The following is a 25893-nucleotide window of genomic DNA, read 5'->3' on the forward strand; positions in this document are numbered from 1 at the left end:
ACCAAGCCAAGGATATTTCAGCTTCTCGCTCTGTCCTGCCAATGGTCAGGCTGGGGGTGCAGCAAGAGCTGGGAGGGGACAGACTCAGGACAGCTGACCCAAACTAGCCAAAGGGGTATTCCATATCATCTGACATCATGCTAAACAATATAATGGGGTGGCTAGCCAAGGTGTGGGGGGTGGACTGCTCAGGGTTAGGCTGGACATCAGTCAGCGGGTTGTGAGCAATTGCATTGTGCATCACTTGTTTTGTACGCATTACTATTAGTAGTACTATCATCATCATTATTGTAATAAGTATTATTGTCATTATTATTTTTTCTGTCTTAATAAACTGTCTGTATCTCAACTCACAGGCTCCACTTTTCTGTTTCTCTCCCCCATCCCAGAGAGGCTGTGTGGTGTTTAGCTGCCAGCCGGGTTAAACTACAACACTACATAGGCTGGAGTTTTAAAGACACTTTAACAATCAAAGTAGCATTTGATATAGCATGTGTATTTTGATTATCAGGTTCTTCAGAAACACTGTTATCATCCAGGATGTGTTTTGCTGGGGTCCAAATATACTCAAATAATAAAATAAAGAAAAGGAGTTATCATAATCAGATTACTCATTTACTGGAGTATGTGTTCTAATCACTTCCCAGCCTAATCAGGGCTGGTTCAAAGGTTGCTGACTTTGTTTGGATATTTGTAGTTCAAAAAGTGTGGGCATGTTACTGATTTATCATACACAAGATTTCTTTCTTCCATCACTTGTATATGAACAAATTAGTTTTGCTGCTGCTTCATAGTTGATGCCAAAGGAAGGAGTGTCTTGTTATGGGATCAATGACTTTTCCATCCTACAGTGACATTGTTCCTTCAGATAACTATAACTTTGTTAGTTGAAACAAATATTTTAATACTTGTTTGCATTTCTGCTTTCTGCAATATATTCCAATACATTTCAATAACACTTTTTTTTTTTTAAAAAAAACTTATATTTCATTCCCTTGCAAAAGTATATGCTCATTGCTTGTACGAAATTGCTTGCACTAGCATTTTCTGCATAATTGTTGGTATTCTGAGAAACACAGGACTGTAGGAAGAAAAAAAGAAGGTAAGGACCAAAAGTCTCTCATTACTTCTGAGCAGTATCTTGCATATGTCCACTATTTTACATGTGCATATAAGTACATATGCATGTTTATGCAGATTGTTTACATTAGAATGTTTATTTATATTAGAAATGTTATGTCCTCATCAAATAGTACCTACTAACATAAGTATACCAGATTTATAAAAATACTGTCTTATGTTTTTCAGTGTGTTGGGGTTTAAACATAGTAGGCAGCTCAGCAGCACACAGCTGTTCACTCCCTCTACCCCAGTAAGATGGGGAAGATAAATGCAGTTTAATAGGTAAAGCAAAAGTCACACACACAAACAAAGCAAATCAAGGAATTCTTTCTCTACTTCCCATCAGGAGGCAGATATTCAGCCATTTCTAGGAAAACAGGGCTCACCATGTGTAACAGTTACTTGGGAAGACAAACACTATCACTCCAAACACCTCCTTTCCTCCTTCTTTCTCCCCAGAAAATTTTATTGCCGAGTATATGTCACATGGCATGGAACATCCCTTTGGTCAGTTAGTTGTGTCCCTTCCCAGCTTGTGCACCTCCCAGCCCCATCACTAGCAGGGCAGCGTGCAACACAGAGAAGACCTTGGCTCTGTGCAAGCACTGCTCAGCAACAGCTAAATCACTGTGTGTTATTAACAATGTGTTATTAACAGTGATTCCATCATAAATCCAAAGCATGGAACCACTTTAGCCACTGTGAAGAAAACTAACTTTATGCAAGCCAAAACCAGTACCCTGAGAAGGCAGATGAGGGATTCCAAATTTATCATTGAAAGCACACATGACCCTACTTCACAGTAGCAAAGTCTTACACAAGTATTTTATAAGTAGCAAGAGACATATTTCACAAAGACTGAGTTCCATCAAGTTAGTGGTTTCAGGTTTTATTATCATCTCTTATTGAAGTTTTTGGACCTGATAATATATGTCAAATTAATACCCATACAGCAATTTCTTATTCTTAGGAACATATTAATCTTCAAAATTGTCTTTACTCATGTGAACTTTCAGTATGCTATCAATTTGCATTTTCCAACAAGTTTTGTTAGTTTACAACCTTAAAAGAAGATAGAAGATATATACTGAGTTGTTTAATATTGAATAAGCTGTATTAACAATACTTTCTATTGATATTTATTGATTATATCTTTAAAGTACCTACTTTATATTTTCTCCCCTTGTCTACAGCATTTGCCTCTGGACTAACTCAAGCAGCAAAGGGAGGCCGAGAGAGGATGGAACCAAGGACAGGTAGCCTGGGATGAATACAGATAAATTGTCCAAGCAGCCAGGGATCAGGTTAGGAAAGTCAAAGCCCTATAAGAATAAAATTTTGCCAGAGACATCAAGGGTAATGAAAAAGGCTTCTATAACCACATCAGTGAAGGAAGGCTAGGGAAATTGTGGGTCCTTTCTGGAAGGAAACAGGAAACCTGGTTATCCAGAATATGGAGAAGACTGAGGTACTCAATGACTTTTTGCCTCATTCTTTGCCAGAAAGTGCTCTAGCCACATAGCCCAAGTCCCAGAAGGCAAAGGAAGAGACCAGAGGAATGATGAACTACCCAGTATAGGAGAAGATCAGGTTCAAGACCATCTAAGTGTGTTGGTTTTACCTTGCTAGGCAGCTGAACAACCACAACCACTTTCTCATTCCCCCTCCTCAGAAAAGGAAAGAAAAGAAGAAGAAAAGGAAAACAAAACAAAACAAGAAACAAACAACTCATGGGTTGAGATAAGAATAGTTTAATTAAAGGAAAATAATTATTAAGGTAAAATTATTATTAAGGGAAAATTCAATGATTTAGCTAAAGGGAAAAGGAGGGACGGGGGGAGGGAGGGTACAAGAGGGGGAGACAAGCAAAGGCCATGTGGAAGCACAGAGAGAGAAGAAATAAATTACTTCCCCTCCATTAACAATGCTTGATGGCATCCCTGAAACAGGGCCTCAATGCACAAAGCTGTTGTTTGGGAGGACAGACATTTTCATAATGAGAGCCCACTCCTCCCCACTCCTTCCCCTTTTCCACATTTTATTGCTGAGTGTGACATCATATGGCATGGAATATCCCTTTGGCTGGTTTAGGTCAGCAGCCCTGGTGATGTCCCCTCCCCACTTCTTGCCCTCTCCCAGCCTGCTGGCTCTGAGGGGTTTGGAGTGAGTCCTGATGCAGTGCCAGCACTGCTCAGCAATAGGCAAAACTCTGGTGTGATAGCAGTGCTGTTCTAGCTACAGGTGCAGAGCACAGCACGGTATTGGCTACAGGGAAAGTTAACTCCATCCCAGCCTGACCCAGTACACTAAGGAACCTAAAGGCACACAAGTCCATGGGACCAAACGTGATGCATCTGCAAGTTTTGAGGGAATTGGCGGATCACAGAATCACAGAATCACAGAATTTTCTAGGTTGGAAGAGACCTCAAGGTCATCGAGTCCAACCTCCAACCTAACGCTAACAGCCCTCCACTAAACCATATCCCTAAGCTCTACACAGAATCACAGAATTTTTTTATCTAAACGTCTTTTGAAGACTTCCAGGGATGGTGACTCCACCACTTCCCTGGGCAGCCTGTTCCAGTGCCTCACAACACTTTCAGTGAAGAAGTTCTTCCTAACATCTAACCTAAAACTCCCCTGGCGCAACTTAAGCCCATTCCCCCTCGTCCTGTCACCAGGCACGTGGGAGAACAGGCCAACCCCCACCTCGCTACAGCCTCCCTTGAGGTACCCATAGAGAGCGATAAGGTCGCCCCTGAGCCTCCTCTTCTCCAGGCTGAACAAGCCCAGCTCCCTCAGCCGCTCCTCGTAGGACTTGTTCTCCAGGCCCCTCACCAGCTTCGTCACCCTTCTCTGCACCCGCTCAAGCACCTCGATGTCCTTCTTGTAGCAAGGGGCCCAAAACTGAACACAGTACTCGAGGTGCGGCCTCACCAGAGCTGAGTACAGGGGGACGATCACCTCCCTAGCCCTGCTGGTCACGCTGTTCCTGATACAAGCCAGGATGCCGTTGGCCTTCTTGGCCACCTGAGCACACTGCTGGCTCATATTCAGCCGACTATCCACCATCACTCCCAGGTCCTTCTCTGCCTGGCAGCTTTCCAACCATTCCTCTCCCAGCCTGTGTAGTTGGTAAGCCGCTATCCAGAAATTACGTACTCAGAGGGTAGTGAGGCACTGGCAAAGGCCGCCCAGAGTTCTGGATGCCCCATCCCCGAAAGTTCAAGGTTCAAAGCCAGGCTGGATGGGGCTTTGAGCAATCTGGTCTAGTGGAAGTTGTCCTTGCACATGGCAGAGGGGTTGAAATAACGTGATCATTATGTTCCAACCCAAACCATTCTATGATTCTCTGTTTCTATGATTTAAAAAATTCCTCTAGCTCTATTAAATCAATGAAGATCTTTTATAGAGAAGTGAGCTTACAGTCCAGTAAATAAATAAAATATATGTAGGAATATCAATTTCTCTGTCTTAGAAATACATGGCAGCATCCAAATTTATTCTGGCTCAGTGTTACAGCATCAACCACATTGTCATGTGGGAAAACAGTAGCAGAGAACACACATCTTTTCAAAATTTGTTTGCTTAACCAGCTGTATTGTAAAAAATCAGACTACATATGACTGCTTTAGCAAAATACAGTGAACACAACTGGAAAAGCAATTTTTTTTATTATTTTTTTATTTTTTAAGAACAAAAGGAATGGAAGAATTGCTGCAGTGGTGTTGACTGTTCATAGCATTCTTAAACCAGGAATAATGTTAGAGAATTTCCTCCTTTTTTTTTTTTTTTTTTTTTTTTTCATTCCTCCCTCTTTTTGTAGGGATTGTGACAGTCATTTTCTTTGTAATCACCTTTGTTTTGCAGCATATGTAGGATGATGTATGTATGTTGCATGCATGGTTTTTGCTTTCTTTGTTACACCATAAACCAGTTCTGTTAAGCTTTCAAGGTCACATTTCTTTGCTATTTCTGATTTGCAGCTATATCCCCAGGTTCCTGGTATCACCTGTGCCTTATTTTCAAAGATTCTGTTATGACCTTATGTTTACACAGTTAGGGCCCCATGTTATAACCTCTATCTTGACAGAGAGGTTGTATTTTTGTTGTACTTTTGTATGTGTGTGAAAACTTAATTATGGTTTCTTTTAGTGTTAGTCTTGTATTCCCTACTGTGGTACCAATATTATCACAAGTAGTTCTGGGCATGAAGTTGAAGTTTGAGTGAATGAACTCATAAAGAAGAAAGGCTTCTGGCTTTTTGAATGAGTGGAAGAGTGGAGAAGGAGCCGATCAGTACCATACATGCATGCTGAAAAGATGATAGAAATGAAAGACTGTATTGTTTATGGTGGTTGTGTTCAGACCGTGGACTAGGTATGTAGAGCAACATATCTTCTGAAATACTCTGAGGTCCCACCAGCCTCTTTCTGTTCATGATTTTCCCTTGAAGTAGAATTGGGTACTACCACGGAGTCAGAACATATTTATGGTCCTCTTTCGGACTTGTTATCATAAGCTGAGAAATGCAGCCACATTTCACTGAGCAGAGAGCCTGTCTCAAATTCTGTACTTAGTACTTCATCAGTGAATTGAGATGATTTCATGGTAAATAAAACAGGAAATAAATTCAGGAGTTGAAAAAGTTATTGAATTAAATATGTTATACAGTTCAGGACAGTACACTACTGGGGACTGGTGTTGCATTAGTCTTCTCTCTTAATTTGAACCCATAAAATCACCCATTTTTGTTGCAGGATGGAAATTTGGGTATTAGAAAAGTAAAAAGAACAAAATTGAACTTGAAACATGTTATTCATTTTCTGGATCTGCTATATATCACCAGAAAAGAGATTCATCTCACTGTGCCTCCCTTTCTCATACTTCTGTAAATCATGTTACTGAGTAAAATATCAAGACCAGATACTATCACTAAAATTCAATTCAGTGTTGATATAGAGAAGTTCAAAAAATGCTACTATTCATGCGGAGATCCAAGAAGGACTTTGGCACTGGTATTCTAACCATTACAACATGTAATTTACTGTCAGGTGGTCCATAGGTCACGGCTCACAGTTCACAGATGTCCTCAGCAAGTACTGACTGCATAAATACAGGAAAGGAAATAACTGACTTGGTAGTGATTCTTCAGAAAAGAATTTAGGTCATGAGTCAGCAGTATCATGCATAAAAGAAGCATCTCACATATATATATGTATATATGTGTGTATATATATACACATATAAAAAATATATATTATATAATATAAATATATAAAATATAATATATAATGTAATATAAATATATATATATGTATGAATATAATATACATATATATATATATATAAAAGAATCCAGAAAGAAAGAAAGCACTGCAAGCAAGCAAACAAACAAACAAACAAAGAGATAAGAGCAAGAAAAAAAGAGATAGGGAAAGGAAATAATTAATTTTGCATTACACAAAAAAGAAGACTATCAATGTTGATGGTGTTCATTCTTCAAGAACGTAAGATTTCCTGGCAAAGTTATAAAGCCTCTGTCACTGTAACTCCTTTGGAACACATGAGGTCAATATCTGAAAATAAATAAATACCAGAAAAATATGTAAAATGAGACAGGGAAAGCAGAGATGAGAAGAAGGTTCCTAGACAATATTAATTTGTGAAAGTGAAGACCTGAGTTTTGTCACAGTTTCAAAATATACATAGCTATATCCAGTGCCCATTTACTGACAAATAAATCATCTAGAATGATCTTAGCACTAGACGAAAAGTTTCATAATTTCTAAAATAATGCCCTTAGCTTGATCTTAGGAAATCACTCTTTGCCTATTTCTTTTCTGTGGTCATATGAATCTTTAAATGTGTTTGCTCAAATAATGAGTAATCTGTATTCCCTTTCTTTATCCCCAAATCTGGTTGTTAGGGTATTGCCCATAAAGGAGAGGCCTTCTTTCTTCCTTCTTCTGGCAGTAGATATTGGATTTGGACTCTGCCTTCTGCTGTCTAAAATTTGGATGCATGCTCTAGATTATTTTGTGATACTGGATTATGTAAATGCCAATTCTGTTATCCTTATTCCCATTAATTTATTATGTATTCCTGATATTTTAAATTGATAACATTTTTAATACAAAAACATTTTTGACACTAAAACTTGCATTCAAAGAACTTTTTTTTAATTACTTTTTCAGACTTTGCATTGGAATATCCTGGTTCCCAATTTTTATTTACACTAATTTAAATTATGGCTTTGTAATCCAACATGGTTTGGCATCATTGCCAATATTTTTATATTCAAGGACCTTTTATATATTTATTTTTATAATTTTGTATTTCAAGCATCTTTTATTTACAGATGCTTGAAATGAAACATTTCTAACATTTACTAACATTTCAATACTGATTTTCATGAAATTTAGATGTTTCAAATAAAATGCCATTCCCAAGAATATCACAGAGCTCAGCTCTGAAAATATGAATTCTTGCCTATTTCTTGGGGTCAATGTGAAGAGTTAGAGCTTGGAAGGTGCTGAGAGTTACATGCCTCTTGATGTCTCAGTTGACATCTTGGAGTGAGCAGAGTGTGCAACAGACAAAATATGCCTTCTTTTTAGTATAATATAACAAGCTAGGACATGTATCCATTAAAATGACAAAGGATTAAAAAAAAAAAAAAAGGGGGGGTTTAAAGGAAAAGGGAAGACAAAAAAAAAAAAAAGACAAATTCCTAGCCTGTGATGATGATAACTCATTTGCAATCCCCTTTTTGAATTGTCACTGTTTTCTAGGGTGGAGTTCTCAACTGTATCAACTTGTGTGACTTTTATAAACAATATGTCGAACTAATTTGTATAAAACACTTCTCATGTTCATTTGTATTTTACATATATAAATGTATCTATTTTGTATCTTTCAATAAGATTAGATAAACTACTTCCAAATAAAATGAAGACTGCACAATGACCGTGAACCTTTGAGTCACAAAGCAGACAGACAGTACTATGTGCACCAGGCACCCCAAACAAGACTGACAGACTGATGCCAGTTGTGACTCCAGTGAGTTGAATACTGTTGATGCTGTTGGGATGTTTTACAATAACTTTCTTAATGTGAATTTAACAGATACACTATTTGCTAGAGTAAGGAGGGCAGATGATGGCTGGCTCCATGGTAGTCTAACAGCAGCTGGCATTGCAGAGGAATTTCAATTAGTCAGGTGACAATCAGCTGCAATCCCTGAGAAACTGGCTAGTGCATCTTCTGCATAACGCTCTTTCACTTCTCCAAAAAACTTAATTGTTGCACTGCTTATACTGCTGGCTGTAAATGTAGCTACATGGGACCCCCTTTTCCTGTCCCCATGAATTAATTTAAGAAATGATATGTTCTATACCATGTTTCCACAGATAGGAATCTATGTTTGTTTAGTTTGTAAAGAAATGAAGAAGATGCATTTGCTACAGAGTCAGCTGAGTCATTCCCATCCTTTGAATGTAAGTGGCAGAGGTTTTGTTATTTTAGCTGCTATTTCAGCTTAATGAGCTCTGGAATTTTTTATAGTAAAATTATTGTAAACTGTTAATCCAGTCAGTGTCTCCACTTTAAACTTTTCTCTGAGATATCATGTCTTATCCACTAAGAGAAACTCAGTATGTTGTCTCAGGGACCTTTCTTTTTTCTTTTTCTTTCTTTTCATTTTATGTATTTATTTAAATAAACAGTGTTTGAATTAATTTGAGTACATATCTATCCAATGAAGATAATGTTTCTTTATTGTTCTATGCCTTGTTTAGTATTTAGAAAGGGGGCACATTCAACTTTTGACTTTAAATCTTTGGAGTTTTCATTCAGAATTAAAGGCTAACATAGAAGATGATTGTTTTTAATTTGTATTAAAACAGCTAAAATTCATGGTAGAAAAAAAAAAAAAAGAAAAAAAGAAAAAAAGACTGTTTTCAGCTAATATATCCACTGTTCAGAACAGGAAAAAAAATCACAAAGCATGAAATAAAATTTCCAACAACACTACAACTTTAGAAAGCAATAAGAATAAAGTAATAATGTTCTACAGAAATTGATATCATTTGTCTTCTTTCCAACATTCTACCTATTTACTATATTGTACATATTCTTTGAAATTAAAAGAAATTTTTGTCTTCTTATACTACCTTATTCATATAGATTTGCTGCTTTAAAAGGCTAAAGAATGTTTAATGTCCTCTAATAAGTTCCAAAGGAAATCCTTATAAAAGGAGTGGGTACTGTTTTGGCTGCACATTTACACACACACACAAAAAAAAAAAAAAAAAAAAAAAGAGAGAAATCTATTGATCTATTGTAAGCAAAATTGAAATTCAAATCTGAACCACATTGCTTCTTGTAAACATTAATACTACTGATAGTAAACACATAAGACAGGGAGACAGGGTACTTCAAAACAGCTAACTGTATTCAGAGAACAAGAGTCTCTAGGGTAACAAGTTACAGCATTAGTCAGCAAACTCCACCCTTGGGTGAGTATTAAACAGTTTATGTTATTCTTTTACTGATAAATCCTTAGCATTTCCAATGTGGGACAATGCAATTTAAAAGGAGTGATTCAACTAAAGAGAGTCCCAAGGAGAGCAAGAGGCTTTTCACAGGTCTGGAAAAGGACAGTTAAAGGTCCTAAAATATTTAAATATATTTAGAGTGAGGAAAGGAAAAGAAGTAGTGTTGTTCATATAGGTAAAACATTGCTTTTAAGGAGTTTATTCTGTTCTCAAGACTCACTGCAGTTCAGAAAAATGAGAATCATGGAACGTCATGTTTGTGCTAGCCATCATTAGTGAGTGTATAATTCTGAGGACTGTAAAGTACAGCAGTGGTTGGTTGGAAAGCTGTGGCAACTCCCTTAGTTCCAGTTCCTAAAAGCAGGTTGCAAAGGGGTCACAGGTTCAGATGTGACATAGACCGTACCTTTGCAAAAGGGGAAGGAGTAAAATATCTCTTAAATTCCAGCCTCCATTTCTGTAATTTTATCATCCAGATGTATTTGAGTTTATTTTTACAGATAATAAATTCTGGAAGGAGTTAATTTGGTGTGTTGAAGTAAAGCAAAAATTTTACAAAGACTTAAACAGAAAGCTATTCCATGAACCGTAGATGGATATTAAAAATTGAATGTTACAGCTTTTTATTTTTTTTACACTGAACTAATACGTTAATTTGAAATGTTTTAACTTTCCCATAATTACTATATTATTAATATAACTAATGACTAAGGCTACAGAAACTTTAACAAGATATTTTCATTACTTACACTAATTTATTTACATATCATATAATACCAGCATTAAGCATTAAAAACAAGGTTGATAAGTGCAATTTCATGGTGCCTGTGATAGTAAAGGGTTTCCAAATTTCATGCCAATCCAACTCAACAATATAAAATATAGCTCTGAGTTGTTAATTTCTCTTCTTCTAATCTTCCTAAATATTTTACACTGCTCTGTGAATGAGACAAATTATAAGTTCATTAAAAGGATTATAATGGAATACAGTTAGATTTGTATTATTTCATGTTTTCATTATTCTATTTATACTGTCAATAGGCTGATGTTGCTCTGCCTCATATTCTTATGGCAGTTTGCAAGAGAAGGTTTGTATCAAAATGTTATTTTTTTTTTGCCACATCCACTTTTGGACAGATAATAGTAAACTCTAATTTTTCCACTGTTCAACAGTGTTTTTTTTAAGTGGGTCTGTCTTGCTTTATGAGGGGCGGTAACCCACACAGAAGAGCTGAGAAGGGACTAGATATAAAATTATGTGAAAGGTTGAACTCTACATTTTAGAGTGTATTAAATATTGAAAGATTTTTTGAATGATGCTATAGGACTTTGTAATTTAGGTCTGTTTTTTAAAACTATAATAGTCAATATAGACTACTCCATTTTTAAGTAAATCCTGTCCAGCTATAAACTAAGAGTTTATCTGGGAAATGTATGTGTGATCGATGAGTTGTCATATATTTGATATAATTTTTTTTTTCATTTTCAATATTCAGCCAGCCAAGCAGTGCATGCGCATTTAATCAAAACTGATTCAACATCTGTCTTGCAGTTTATTTCCTCACTAATTGATCAGATTTTGTTTGGCAAAATCCTGTTTGGAAATATTGTATTTAGCAAAATATTGAATATTAATACACTCATCTACAGAATCAATATTAATTGCATAGCATTATAGGCTGATTATAGATACCAGTTTCAACAGGAACATATCTGAACCTGGTGAATAATCAACCCCCTCAGTAAAACATAAATATTCATTTGCTTTAAATTCACTGGCTTAGACATTCTAACCTGCTTAAATGTGAAAAGGTACTTAAGTGCTACACAGTGAGACCGTGTTTAGAGTTTTAATGAAAGTCATTTACTCAATGTGAGAGTTAAAAATAAGAAGCTTGTTGCTAATCATCTAACATTAATTACTGTAAATCTCCAGACTCCTGAGTTCATGAGGAACAAGCTTAACTTTGCATCCAGAATGAATTTACTAGTAGCGGATCAAAGGTAAATCTCTCTTTGTGAGATAATAGATAAACTGATGTATATTTAGAGGACCACTATAGCAAAACAAACAAACAAAATTATCAAACATAAAAATAACGTTAAAACTCCTGTTGGATATAACAGAAATTGTTCAAAGTACAGAATAGTCATGAAGAAATAAAATTGTCCCTGGTACTTTATCAGTATTATGCTTTAGGGAGAATTTCAGTATTTCTTACAGGTATACTAGGAGTTTAGTAAAATAAATAAAATAAAATAGAGGGATTGCATTAGCAAATTTGTGTTGAAGAACTGAATTTGAGTCAGATTCAAGACATTCATCCACTTAATTCAGCCTACAACTTTTTTGAAGGAGATGATTCATCTGCCTAAATGTGTGACACATACATTTCACTTTATTAATCTAGTATTATTTGAAGACAGGAAGGAATTCAGTGAGAAAGGGAAGATAATCAACCTGTTACAGGTCATAAAGCTATGCTTCTGTTTCTTGTTCTATCATAATTTATGCTGGAATACAAGTTGCTAGTACTAAATTCATCCCATTTTAATATTTCTGCATCTTGAATCCTTGATACGAAAGGTAGCAGAATTTCACAGGGGTACAATTAGTCATGTTTCTGCAGGCTTTGTTGTTATAGGCCTAGACCTATTTGAAACAGTACTGGTGAAATAATTAATTTTGTTGGTTCCTTTATCAATTAATACAAATACTGACAGACAGACTGGATTTATAAGCTCCGATGATCTTCAGTATACAGAGTTTCATTGCTCTAGAACAGTCTGTTCTAACTGATGCTCTAAAAAAATTACAACATACAAAGTGGAATCAGATGCACCCTCAGCAACTTTGCAGTTGACACAACAGAAGGAAAGGGTGCCATCCAAAAGGATTTGGACAAGCTAGAAAAGTGGGCCCATGTGAACCTAATGAGGTTCAACAAGTCCAAGTGCAAGGTGCTGCATCTGGGTCAGGGCAATCCCAGACATGAGGACAGATGGGGAGAAGAACTCACTGAGAGCAGCCCTTCAGAGAAGGACTTGGGGGTTCTGGTGGACAAAAAGCTCGACATGAGCTAGCAGTGTGTGTTTGCTGCCCAGAAGACCAACTGCATCCTGGGCTGCATCAACCAAGGTAGGTGATTGTACCCCTCTGCTCTGCCCTTGTGAGTCACCACTTGGAGTCCTGTATCCACATTTGGGGTTCCCAGCACAAGAAGAATGTGGATCTGTTAGAGTGGGTATAGAGGAGAGCCACAAAGATGATCAGAGGGCTGGAACACTTCTGAAGAAAGGCTGAGAGAATGGGGAACGCTCAGCCTGAAGAAAATAAAGCCCCGTGGGGAGACCTCATTGCAGCCTTTCACCTGCACTTCCACTTAAAGGGGGCTTATAAAAATAAATAATTAAATAATAAGATGAAGAGCAACTTATTTCTCTGTCTGACAATAATAGGACAAGGGGGAATGGTTTTAAACTAGAATTGGGGAGATTTAGATTAGATGTTAGGAGGAAATTCTTCAGGGGGTGGTGAGGGACTGGAAAGGTTGCCCAAAAAAGCTGTGGATGCCCTATCCCTGGAGGTGTTCAGGGTAAGGGATGAGTCACAGCGCAACCTGATCTAGTGGGCAGCATCCCTGTCCTGGCAGAGATATTAGAACTAGATGATCTTTAAGTTCTTTTCCAATCCAAGCCATTCTATGACTCTATGACTACCTGAAGGTTACAGGCAATTTTGGAATTTTTAATAAGAGAAATTGCCCAAGTATTGAAATATTTTACAAAATAAAATTACCTGTCAGACCAATTCAAGTGCCTTTTTTATAGTCAGCAATCCATTTTCTTGAACAGACAGGTTAAATCACCTGTCTTCACAAGTCTATGCAAAAAGCTTGCCTCTGTCACCTAGATATTTTAAATGTATACATAAAAGACATCGGACCTCAGTGATTATCTTTCACTTTGTTTTAACTTTCACTCTTTTCTGTTTATCTCAATGCACTTAATTTTGGAGTAAAATACAGACCAATCAGAATGTTCACCATTTTCTATAATTTATTTCTGCTATATATCTGTCTCAATTCATAAACCCTTTTTATACATTCTGAAAATGTAGAAACACTGAGACTTTCACACTGCCTAGCACAGAATCACAGAACTGTAGGGGTTGGAAGGGACCTCGAGAGATCATTGGGTCTAACTCCCTGCAAAAGCAGGGTCCCTGGAGCAGGTTGCCCAGGTAGGTGTCCAGATGGGCCTTGAATATCTCCAGAGAAGGAGTCTCCACAACCTCCCTGGGAAACCTGTCCCAGTGCTCCATCACCCTCACCGTGAAGTTCTTTTGCATGTTGGTGCGGAACTTCCTGTGCTCCATTTTATGGCCATTGCCCCTTGTCCTGTCCCCACAAACCACTGAGAAGAGGTTGGCTAAATCCCACTGTCTCCCATACTTAAGATATTTGTAAACATTAATAAGATCCCCTCTCAGTCTTCTTTTCTCTAGGCTAAACAGACCCAGGTCTCTCAGTCTTTCCTCATAAGGAAGATGTTCCAGGCCCCATATCATCTTTGTGGCCCTCTGTTGGACTCTTTCCAGCAGATTCCCATCTTTCTTGTACTGGGGAGCCCTGACTAGACACAGTACTCCAGATGAGGCCTGACAGGGGCAGGGTAGAGGGGAAGGATCACCTCCCTTGAACTGCTGACCACACTCCTTTTAATGCATGTCAGGATCCCATTGGCCTTCTTGGCCACCAGGGCACACTGCTGGATAATGGTCAATGTGTGTATGACCATGTGCATGTGATGAAACTTCAGGAAAGTTAAAAAGAAATAGTAAAACCCCAGAGTGAGGAAACATTTGTAATCTCTTGCTAAGATTCATGTTTGTAGACACAGTGTTTTGTTGTTGTTGTTGTTTGTTTGTTCGATTGTTTTCCCCTGAGAGTGCTAGTTCTAAAGTTCATCCATGAATTTAGCCCGCACTCCTTTGAAGTTCATAAGGGGGGGGGGAGGAGGGTGGACTAGATGATGTCCCTAGGTCTGTTTCAACCTATCCATTCAGGTGGTATTTTCGTCCATCCCTACATTCCCCTCATTGAGAGGGCTTTAAACGAGGTAAGAAGGGGGATGGGGCTGAAATAAGGCTTGTTAGAGGTGTGCCAGGGGGAACAATGGCTAGGCCAGAGGAGAAGGCAACGGCCCAACTGAAGTGCATCTACAAGAATGCACGCAGCATGGGTAACAAACAGGAGGAGCTGGAAGCCATCATGTGGCAGGCAGGCTACGACTGTTGCCATCATGGAAGCATGGTGGGACCACTCTTGTGACTGGAGTGCTGCAGTGTCTGGCTATAGGCTCTTCAGAAGGGACAGGGCAGCACAGAAGGGGTGGTGCTGTGGCTCTCTCTATCAGAGAGAGTTTTGATGTCACGGAACCTGAGGCTGGGAATGATAAGGTTGAGTCCCTATGGGTTAGGATCAGCAGGAAGGCCAACAAGGCAAGCATCCTGGTGGGAGTCTGTTATAGACCGCCGAACCAGGATAAGGAAACTGATGAGGAATTCTACAGGCAGCTGACAAAAGCTGCGAAATCATCAGCGCTTGTTCTTGTGGGGGACTTCCACTTTCCAGATATATCCTGGAAGCACAACAAAGCCCAGAGAAAACAGTCTAGGGGTTTCTGGAGAGCGTGGAAGATAGCTTCCTGACGCAGCTGGTTAGTGAGCCTACCAGGGGAGGTGCCCCACTAGACCTTCTGTTCACAGAGAAGGACTGGTGGGAGATGTGGTGGCCAGGAGCTGTCTTGGGCAGAGTGACCACGAAATGGTAGAGTTCTCCATTCTTGGCGAATTCAGGAGGGGGATCAGTAAAACTGCTGCTTTGGACTGACTGCTGCTGTAGGGCTGACTTTGAACTGTTCAGGACAGTGGTTGGTCGAGTCCCTTGAGAGGAGGTTGTGAAGGACAGAAGAGTCCAGGAAGGCTGGGCACTCTTTGAGAAGGAAATCCTAATGGCGCAGGAGCAGTCTGTCCCCACGTGCCCAAAGACGAGCTGGCGTGGAAGAAGACCGGCCTGGCTGAACAGGGAATTGTGGCTTGAGCTTAGCAGGAAAAAGAGGGTTTACTATCTTTGGAAAAGAGGGCAGACCACTCAGGAGGACTATAAAGATGTTGCGAGGCTGTGCAGGGACAAAATTTGAAAGGCCAAAGCTCATCTGTAGCTCATTCTGGCTACTGCTGTCAAAGACAACAAAAAATGTTTTAATAAATACATCAACATAAAAAGGAGGACTAAGGAGAATCTCCATCCTTTACTGGATGTTGGGGGGGGACTTAGTTACAAGAGATGAGGAAAAGGCTGAGGTGCTTACTGCCTTCTTTGCCTCAGTCTTTAGCGGCAAATCCAGTTGCTCTCTGGATACCCAGTACCCTGAACTGGTGGAAGGGGATGGGGAGCAGAATGTGGCCCTCACTATCCATGAGGAAATGTTTGGCAACCTGCTACGGCACTTGGATGTATGCAAGTCAATGGGGCCAGATGGGATCCACCTGAGGATACTGAGAGAACTGGCGGAGGAGCTGGCCAAGCCGCTTTCCATCATTTATCAACAGTCCTGGCTATCAGGGAAGGTCCCAGTAGACTGGCGGCTAGCAAACGTGACGCCCATCTACAAGAAGGGCCGGAGGGTAGAACCAGGGAACTATAGGCCTGCTAGTTTGACCTCAGTGCCAGGGAAACTCATGGAGCACATTATCTTGAGTGTCATCATGCGGCACTTGCAGGGCAACTAGGTGATCAGGCTCAGTCAGCATGGGTTTATGAAAGGCAGGTCCTGCTTGACAAACCTGATCTCCTTCTATGACAAAGTGACGTGCTGGGTGGACGAGGGAAAGGCTGTGGATGTGGTCTACCTTGACTTCAGCAAGGCTTTTGACACCGTCTCCCACAACATTCTCCTCAAGAAACTGTCTGCTCGTGGCTTGGACTGGCGTACACTTCGTTGGGTTAAAAACTGGCTGGATAGCCAGGCCCAAAGAGCTGTGGTGAATGGAGTCAAATCCAGTTGGAGGCCGGTCACTAGTGGCGTTCCCCAGGGCTTGGTACTGGGGCCGGTCCTCTTTAATATCTTGATCGATGATCTGGATGAGGGGATCGAGTGCACCCTCAGTAAGTTTGCAGATGACACCAAGTTAGGTGCGTGTATCGATCTGCTCGAGGGTAGGAAGGCTCTGCAGGAGGATCTGGATAGGCTGGACCGATGGGCTGAGGTCAACTGTATGAAGTTCAACAAGGCCAAGTGCCGGGTCCTGCACCTGGGGCGCAATAACCCCAAGCAGAGCTACAGGCTGGGAGATGAGTGGTTGGAAAGCTGCCTGGCTGAGAAGGACCTGGGAGCATTGGTGGATAGTCAGCTGAATATGAGCCAGCAGTGTGCTCAGGTGGCCAAGAAGGCCAACAGCATCCTGGCTTGCAAAAGAAGCAGTGTGGCCAGCAGGGCTAGGGAAGTGATCGTCCCCCTGTACTCGGCTCTGGTGAGGCTGCACCTCAAGTACTGTGTTCAGCTTTGGGCCTCTCGCTACAAGAAGGACGTCGAGGTGCACGAGCAAGTCCAGAGAAGGGTGACAAAGCTGGTGAGGGGTCTGGAGAACAAGTCCTACGAGGAGCGGCTGAGGGAGCTTGGTTTGTTCAGCCTGGAGAAGAGGAGGCTCAGAGGCGACCTTAATGCTCTTTATAAGTACATTTAAGGAGGCTGTAGAGAGGTGGGGGTTGGTGTATTCTCCCACGTGCCTGGTGACAGGACGAGGGGGAATGAGCTAAAGTTGCACCAGGGGTATTTTAGGTTGGTTATTAGGAAGAACTTCTTTACTGAGAGGGTTGTGAGGCATTGGAATGGGCTGCTCAGGGAAGTGGTTGAGTCACCATCCCTGGAGGTCTTTAAAAGATTTTTAGATGTTGAACTTAGCAATATGGTTTAGTGGAGGACTTTTTAGTGTTAGGTCAGAGGTTGGACTTGATGAACTTGAAGTCTCTTCCAACCAGATAATTCTGTGATTCTGTGATTCCGTGATATTGGCTGGAGTTACAGCTGTCTTACTGGCCACCTTTACCTAAATGGAGGATAAGACCTGCTGGGAGCGGAATATGTGTGTGTAGAATGGCATATTTGCCTTAGTGCCTCAAGGTTATGAAAGAATTTTCAAGTAAGGGCTTATTTGCACAATAGACTGAAAAATGAAAACAATTTTTTGCTCCATTAATGGCAGACATAAGAACAGTTGAAATAGGAAGTAGTGTATCTGTTAGCATGTTGTCCTCAGTAAATAGTTTTTCTTGTGATTTTTTATCTTCTTTCTGTGCTGTGCCTGACAATTGTGTGAGGTTTGTTTGATGGTTGGAAAATATTTTAGTATAATAGCAATAATAATGCCACAAAAATGACTAGATCATATCAATCATAACTGACTAAATTCCAATAATTAGGGATTAATTTTCAATCAAGAAGCCAGGTTGAGATAGTAGGGATTTTCTCAAAACAAAATAGAAACAAAATATTGAGATGAATCTCATTACAGGTCCAAAATTATGTTTTCTTGGGGATCCTTTCTCTTCTAGTAGAATACTCTCAAAAGCTGAAAGAGGTACACATGGTCAATCAAAACAGGATTCCAGTAAGGAATGAGTTATCCTTCTGATATCAGAAATTTTAGTTTTGAATTTTACCTATTCCAGCATACAGTCAATATGAGAATTGTGTGCTCCATTCTTTTGCAAGTATTTGCAAATTCACTCCAAACTGGCAAAAATATTGATCAGCTAGAACTGTCACAAAATTCTGACACTGGAGCTATTCAATAAATGGTGAGCATCTTCTTTTGGTTTTAATCTTCCTTCACTTTCTTTCTAAGTGTGTAAGTGGAATACTTTTGTTGGATGGAAAAATGATAAACAGAATTTAACATACCATTTTTATCTCAATTAGAAAAGTTGTATTCTTTAGTTGATCCAAAACTTACAACATTTCTATATGTTGGTTGTTTTGTTGTTGTTGTTGTTATTTGTTTTGGGGGTTTGTTTTCCCAGAAAAATAAAGAAAAATACAAATTATTTACATAACATGAATAGCTTATAAAATGACATCAGTTAGAAATTTGACTGTACCTTTTAGAAATTTATTATTAAGATTTTAAAAACATCAATGTTTCAATTCTGTTTATCATCCGGTAAACATCTTTGTTGCTCAGCACTTTATTCTTTATGGGTAAGGTCTATTTATCAATGCCCATCTATCAACACAGAGTCATGTTCTATAACTGAGATGTTAGCTCTGCCAGAAAGCAAATTCCTACACAAAATCAGAAATAATAGTGTAGTAGACAATAAAGAAGAAACAAAATGATTTGAATATGGTTAATTTAGTATTTTCTTTCTTTGGTAATGCATAAGAAAATAAAGATGAAGTATTTTACTCCCTGCGAAGGGAGTTGTTTGTGTTACTAACTAAAGAACATTTTTTCATTGTAATTTTTTCTGACTTGTTTGGTTTCTTCAACCAAAGCATCTGGTGGTTATGATCTTTAATGGTATTTTGAATGAATTTTGCTACATCTTTCAGAAAGTGAAAATTAATTTTCAATTTTATTGTTATTCTAAACCAAGTACAACCTTAATCATTAAAAGCAAAGTAATGTAGTAATGCACTTGCATCAGATGTCACATAAATTCAGAAGTCCTAATCACACTTCAGTCACCAGTGACTACCAGTGTAAGCTTGTGTAAGCTGTTTTCTGGTCAATTTTATAAGACGAACACATGCACTGGTAAAGATAATAATTCACAATTGGAGTTGGTATAATGAAGAGTCAAGATATAGTATCTTCATGCCACAGCCAGCTTAATAGAAAAAGTCTCTAAATTAATATTCTATTGGGGGAGGGTAAGAGGCGGAACAAAAACAAATAAACAAACAAAAACAAACATGAAAGTGAGGTCTGAGAAAGAAAAAAAAAGTTTATTTTTTTGTTTTTTGTTTTTCCAGAAGAAAGTGTTTGTGTTACTACCTGATAAAAGAGGCCCTTAAAGAGAAAATTTTGTGATGCATAAACAACCATATGGTTATTCACAATTTGGAAGGATGAACATTTAATACCTGACCTGAATCGGTTATTTAAGAACAATTCAGCTGGAGTAGAGGTATATGCATGCAGCAATTAATTTTTCCTTTACTATGAAAGGAAAGGAGAACAAGCCCCCATACCACACATCCCTCAGTTCATAACAGAAGTATTTTTATCAATGCCTTTTAGACAATTGGCCTAAGGCATCTACAGGATTAAATAAAATATAACGGAGAGTGGAGTAAGGTTGTAAAACACTCTGACAACTCTATTCTGGAATCTTTCTAAAAAGATTCTGAAATCTTTTTTTTAGAATAATGATAAAAACAGAAACAGTTGCCCTTCTCTGGACTCGCTCGAGCACCTCGACGTCCTTCTTGTAGCGAGAGGCCCAAAGCTGAACACAGTACTTGAGGTGCAGCCTCACCAGAGCCGAGTACAGGGGGACGATCACTTCCCTAGCCCTGCTGGCCACACTGCTTGTTATGCAAGCCAGAATGCTGTTGGCAGCCTTGGCCACCTGAGCACACTGCTGGCTCATATTCAGCCGACTATCCACCAATGCTCCCAGGTCCTTCTCAGCCAGGCAGCTTTCCAACCACTCATCTCCCAGCCTGTAGCTCTGCTTGGGGTTATTGCGCCCCAGGTGCAGGACCCGGCACTTGGCCTTGTTGAACTTCATGCAGTTGACCTCAGCCCATTGGTCCAGCCTATCCAGATCCTCCTGCAGAGCCTTCCTACCCTCGAGCAGATCGATACATGCACCTAACTTGGTGTCATCTGCAAACTTACTGAGGGTGCACTCGATCCCCTCATCCAGATCATCGATCAAGATATTAAAGAGGACCGGCCCCAGTACCAAGCCCTGGGGAATGCCACTAGTGACCGGCCTCCAACTGGATTTGACTCCATTCACCACAGCTCTTTGGGCCTGGCTATCCAGCCAGTTTTTAACCCAACAAAGCGTACGCCAGTCCAAGCCACGAGCAGAGAGTTTCTTGAGGAGAATGTTGTGGGTAACGGTGTCAAAAGCCTTGCTGAAGTCAAGATAGACCACATTATTTTATCCTTCTTTGTACAGATTAACACAAATTTGATAACGCTTGTATTAGTTCCATGTCTGGAGATTTTAAGCTATACATTGAGCTATACATTAAGGAAACAAAATCTCGCCTCAGATCACACTAGAAAGAAAAGAGAAAAGTCATTCTCTATGTTCAGTCACTAAGAAAAAAACTAAGTATGAGTCACAAAAAAAAAATGTATTCTTTATTGAATTTGAACACTTAACACTTTGTAGGTAAGATCTAATGAGCAGGCAATTACTAATAGAGTGATACAATTGCAAGTAATATAAAACAGTACTGTTGATTCTGCTTTTGTGGGATCATTCCTCTTTTCCATTAAGAAAGGTGTACATTTTACAAGAATGAAGAATTCTGCCAGTATCTACTAAGGGCTTAATTAGAGACAGTGAGAGGATGTTATGAGCATTTATCTGTACACAGTAACTACAGAAAAATAACTAGTTTTTATGCTGAAAGCTCATCTACAAGCTAGTACCTTAGCTGAGAGACAGTCCTTTGTAGTGTAGTGCACTACCATAATCACACTGGATAATGTCCATGTAACAAAAAGTCAATTTGCATCACAACCTCTTTTCATCTGGAAAATTATCCTCAGATAGGATACTTTAACAAGATTTTTAATTCTTCTAGGGGCAGAGTCCAACTTTGTTCTAAACCTTCTCTCAGATTTCCTTTGCAAACAGCAATAAGTTAGCCTATTGATTTTTATATGGAGATTTTGCTTATCATATCTCAGTACTTTTAAGTCACAATTAATCAGATTTTTTTCAATCTTTTCTATTGTCTCGGGATTTTTTCAAAATGTCACTTCTCTTTTCTGGCCCTATAGTCCACTGCAACCTGCAGCATTTAGACTAAAATTTCTATTTGATCAAAAACATATATCCATTAGAATATCTCCCTGATTTTTTTCTTTAATATTTGTGTTCTAATCATCAATCCTATATAGCCACAGAAAATCAGGAAACTTATTAAAATAAACTAAATTAGAAAAATGTATCATATAAACTACTCGAATTGTTAGATATGAAGTCAAGTTACTCAACACTTATTATTTTTAGTGATATTTTTAAATAAAATCTGTAAGAAAAGCAAACATTTGTCTACAGCATTTGTACACTTACCATAATACTTATAATATTACTATAAGTATAAACACTGCAAGAGTATAAATGGAATTTCAACTTTCATTTTAACAATTGCTTCTTCAAAGACAAGTAATAAACTTTCCAGTCATGTTGCACCCCTCCTTCACGAGATGTGGGTGCCTCAACTCCTGGGGTGCTCTTGTGGTAAGAAAAACCCTGGCAGTGGCAGGCACATTCCATGGTCCTCCTAACAGTGGGCACGATGACCTTCTTATCATATGATTCTTATCATATCGTACCTTTTTACTCTAAAACACAACTTTTTTTTTTTTTCATCTTAACTGTCTGGATGGACAGGTGGATCATACTTACAAGTCTTTTGTCAAGTCTTGTTACCTAAAGCCTTGTTCCATTTTCTAGAACATGTACTCATGTACATGAAGTACATGTACTTCTAGAACATGTACATGTACATGAAGTACAAACCTATGCTCTTGTCGTATGGACAGTTCCTATAGTGGTAAAAGGGACTGAACAAAAATCTTTTTCTTAAATTTACCCCTTAATTCTGGACATAGAGAAACAATAGATGAATAACAGAATACCATACTGCTTCTTTCTTCTTGCCTTCACACCTAAGAATGCAGTAAAAAAGCAATCTACTTAGTTTCTTCAATGAAAGGTCTACAGTTGTCTCTCTCTCTCTTTCTCTCTCTTTTTTTTTTTTTCTTTTTAGTGTAAAAGTTAATTCCTTCTTTTTTAGTTTCTAAAAAAACTCCCAGTTTGCTTAAAATTGGATTTACATTTAAGGCTCAATTGGCTTTGTATCTTTCTAATGATTACAGCACATATTAACTAAGGGCCTTCAATCTTCAGCCAAAAGTAGATAGGAATAGTCACAACTGCCTAGAATAGGAATTAATTTTACTCCTTTTAGCCCATGATTCTTTCTGCTCCCCTCAAATCATAGATAGATAGATATTAATAATGGTTGTTCTGATATTATGGGACAGCTTACTTTTGCAAATCTGGACAATGTTCTCAAGAAAACAATTAGTTTGCCTTAATTACTTTTGTACATGTAGGTAATAGGAAATTTATCTAATTAGATGGTTCACGTCTCGTGCCCTCTTGGAGAAAAATCCTATTAATTACAGGGCTATCACTGAATATAGTCAATGAAATACACAAAATGTTTATACATTGATGCATGAAAACTCAACCTGACATATTTATATTCTTACTGAATTTCCTTGATTTCCAGATGGAAAGTTCAGCATTTAATTAATTAATTAATTAATTAATTTTTGGAAGAGGTCTTGGAATGCCACCACTGGGTTATCTGGACACAATAGCAAATTGTTGATGTTATAGTATAAGAAATCCTTTCATCCCCATTTGACCTGTTAAATATTGTTTTGGATCATTCAGGATGTACAGTCAATCCAGACGATTATACTTAATTGGTAGACAGATGTGCAAAAGTACAAAAATGATGCCTCATTATTTGTTAGTGAAAACTTCAGTAAAAGCAGCAGAAACAGAATATCTAAAACTTCACTAAGCTAGTGACAAGATTTTCCCCGTTCCTATCATACTATTTTACACACAGAATACTGTTTTAGAACCTGTATTCTGTTGGTGGCATTGCATACTTTAAGAGATTTGTTCTGGTTCCAATCACTTTAACTGCACCATAGTTATTCCTATACATTTAAATTTATGCTGTTTACAGGACAGGACATGTACTCCTTTAAAATCACACACTCTATTTATTCACATAATATTCTATTGCTCAGTTTGAATATACAACCATAACCTATGTCTTCAGTTTCCAGTTTGGAGAGTGATGTTCTTACCAACATCTGAAGACATGTAACACAATAATTACCATGCAAATTCTATTTTTGAACTCTGGTCAATAAATGGTTTTATTTTATCAAATAAAAACCCTGACTTAAAATAATTCCACCAAATTAGCACAGCCCTTCTGCTACATATGTAGTCATGAACCTTCATTTACAGGACGGAAAATTTAACTTATTTACCTGAGTCCAGTTTAGTCTAATTTTTCATAATCTTATTTATTTCTTCTGGAGATAGGTGAAATCATTGATCTCTATTTCCTAGAATACCCTCACACTACAGTAGGAAACTGCTCTGCTGGAAAGAACTATGACATGAACTCACTTTTCAAAGGTGTACGTAACAGAGTGCTAAACTGAAAAAGAAGAAAAAAAGTCCATGAACACAGTTCACCTAAGAGGAAACATGACAAAATTGTTATCAGGAAATAAAATGGCTCTGAGATGCTGTATGAGAAGGCAGAAATGAATCATCACCAAGAAAAAGAGTTTCTGTGCATGTCTGTTCAAGATAAGTGATGGCTGAATTGATAGAGCTCATGTTGAATATAAGGCAATGACATATGGACCTATACACACAAAAATGAGCCTTGCAATCAAGGTCTGAAGCTCCCCTTGGTGCCATAAAAGAGCTGTTATATAGCTTTCCTTTTTTATCCCCAAGTATTCTTGCACAAAATCTTTTTTTTTTTTGGAAGATCACCTGTATTTACAGATCTAGATTATGAAGGATAACATTTATGCAGCTTGACTGTTCTGATCCTCTAGAGTACTTTGTATATTTTAATTTTTTGAGACATGCAGGTTACTGAAGTACGTTTTCCTGTGTAGTTTTTCTTTTATAGTGGCAGCTGAAAAATATAGAAATGTTTTATTACTTGCTCAGTGTATAATGCAGCTACTATAATATCAGTAGCATTTTATACTCACTTGAGAGACCTATGTGAAAGGAAGATGAAAGACACGTTGACTGAGAAGGAAATGTAATGTAATAGACCCAGCTCCAAGCAGAAAATATGGGCATTTGTCTTCAATGATTTATGCTTGGAAAAAGATGACAGATCTGAACTGTATGGGTTTATCTGAGTACAAACTATACCCAATAAAAGATGTATCACTGTTCTTACATCTGTAAGTAACTTGTTATAACTTGTTTGCTGCTTAATTAGAAATACGTGTGGTTAAAGAAGACATTCCATATTGTTGGTAATCTCCCTTAAAAATTAATTGAATTTTGCCAAAAATGGTAAAAAATGTTTCTTTTAAAATAGATGATTAAAAAGACTCACTTTAAAAATGGCTAGGTTAGAAACTAATACATTTGTGCTGTTTCCCTATCTTTTTTTAGCTAAACATTATGACACTCAGTGTAAGTACAAAGATCATTTCAGGAAAAAAAAAAAAAAATAAATCTAATTTTTAAGTAGCAAAATTGGCAAATGTTTTGTTGTTGTTGCTTTTGTTGTTGTTTTTGTTTTGTTTTGTTTTGTTTTTCAGTAGATTATAATAATGATGTTTTTGTCTGCCTTGTTTTTAAAACACTTCTGTAGTCTAGTCTAATGAAGTACATTGGAAGACCTATAGAACAAAAAGAAAAGGCAATTTGCAAAGAATTAATGAAAAAAATACAATTTTTTAGCATACTAGAAGAAAAGTATTAAAATAGTCAAATGGGGGGGGAACAAAATTAATACATTAAAATTCATTACATTTTATTGACTGTTATTAAAGGCATTCATTCTGATCTTATTGAATGTTTGAACGTATGGTGGTGAAAAGAAATAAAGATCATGAGAACACTTTCAGCTTTATGTTATGGTGAAGCACTTCTGTTTTTGTATCCTCTTAAATGCATTGTTATTTTAAAATGTTCGTTTATTCTCTAGGAAAGCAGAAACAGTATTACGAAGCCATTCACTAACACACAGTCAAGTTAAACAGTATGAAAACAGTTCACAAATAACTCAACCCTTAAAAACAGTTCCTCTGGATTATTAAATCAATATGTGTGAATAGTGAGTGTACTCACATGGAACATTATGGGATCACATA

The sequence above is a fragment of the Aythya marila genome (assembly GCF_965140915.1).
Source record: "Aythya marila genome assembly, chromosome: 1".
NCBI lineage: Eukaryota > Metazoa > Chordata > Aves > Anseriformes > Anatidae > Aythya > Aythya marila.